This window comes from Pollicipes pollicipes, unplaced genomic scaffold, assembly GCF_011947565.3.
Source record: "Pollicipes pollicipes isolate AB1234 unplaced genomic scaffold, Ppol_2.1 Scaffold_7262;HRSCAF=8765_pilon_pilon_pilon, whole genome shotgun sequence".
Lineage (NCBI taxonomy): Eukaryota > Metazoa > Arthropoda > Thecostraca > Pollicipedomorpha > Pollicipedidae > Pollicipes > Pollicipes pollicipes.
In genome coordinates, this window is record NW_023597055.1 from 12,002,437 (window position 1) to 12,004,114 (window position 1,678).

The following is a 1,678-nucleotide window of genomic DNA, read 5'->3' on the forward strand; positions in this document are numbered from 1 at the left end:
GCGTAAATGGCCACATTTATCAACAGGTTTGATCCCAAAAGCAATGCCCTTCTGCCATACTAAACTTTGCTACTTTTGAGCCTCGTGTGGCAACTGTGTCATTTGTCATGGCACATTATTCGCCTTGGGTCTAGCTATATTTATTACGTGTATAGTTAGTTAGCGTCGCGTCGAAATCCGTTGTTTGCTTTAACCATGTGTTAGTCGCCAATGACTCTGAGCCCCGCGTTTGCAACCATAAACAGTTGTCATCAAAATACCGATGCAAGTGCACTGCGAGCGTGGCTTTAAGGACGGTGAAACGACGAAATATCTTGGTACATTGGGTGCGTTCGGGCGGCAGATAATCTCGGAAATTATCCGGAGTGTTAGAGAATTGTCCGGAGTGGTGTTCGGTGCTGCCAACACGGACAATTGTCTGGGATAATTTTCCGTATTGAGGGAAGATTCCGTACAATTTTCAGGGCATGGTCAGAACCGATTTGCTTCTTTTTTGTTGTTGTTGTTTTGTTTTATTTTTTGTTTTTGTTTTGCATTGTCATGACCGTTGACTGCGCATGGTGCGTGGGAGACAGATCTGTCGTTTCTCTCGGCGGAACGCGCCCATTGCGAGACTGGTCAGGGGCTCCTCGGACCCTCTTGCGTTAGACTTCTGCAGCTGTACCAGCGATAACGGCACTGAGAACATGCGAAGCCACAAAATGTCCTAGTGGAAGTCGACTGCAAGGAAAACTAGGGGAAAGAATGAGCCGTAGACTGCTGCTTTCGAAGTTGGAGCGGAAGCGAGCATTGTGGCAGTGAAGGCCTGGCGTATCACGCACATCCGGCTCATGTCAAATTATGCTTTTTCTTTTACTAGTATGCGTTTGATTTTTCGTGGCCAGGTGGCCCAACAGGTTGTGTCTACGTTATGAGTGAGACCATGAGTAATCATGTTGCGGGCAATATCAGGTAGTGGTAAATCCGTTGCGCGTAATTATGCAGCAGCTTCGCCGCCTGGTGGAGCATTCGCAGCGCCATCTATGCCGTACCTGTACCCTGTACGTCTACCCTCACCCTGATTAAGGCTTGAACTGGTTGGAAACGGGCATCGGATAGCCAGTCAGCATGGCTTCAGAGCTACGCTTGCTCGCAGCGAGTCCAAATTATTGTATACAACTGCAGTTGTTGAAGTTTGTTACGAACCCGCTCTCAGCGCGTTGTCAATTACGTCGGAAGCACGTGGTGGTCAGCAAAACACGGAATTGAAAAGCATTGCATCAGGTCACTTGGCCATCGATTGCTGTACTATCAAGATTCCCGTGTTGTGTCAAAAGCAAATCCTCAACGCAAAGGCATTGCAGACATATTGAGACCTTATGGCACCGTAAGTGTAGCAGTTACAGTGTAGTGATATTCTTCGTGCCTGGGAAGGCAGAGGTATGGGGTTAGATTTCCCACGGAGTCCAGTCATCCTGGCAAGATGAGAGGCAGGCACCGCCATAAAGCCTCAACAGTTTAATCATAACTACTGTGTTATCTACATTCAGACTGTCACTCAAGGTGATCTGATCAGTGATTACATGAATTCAAACCGAGCAACTGTCGATTACGATGACCAGATCCTTGGGAACCAAGACATCCATGTATTTGTATTGCATGGAAGATCGTCCTTAGATGCTTTGCGCCACAACGAACA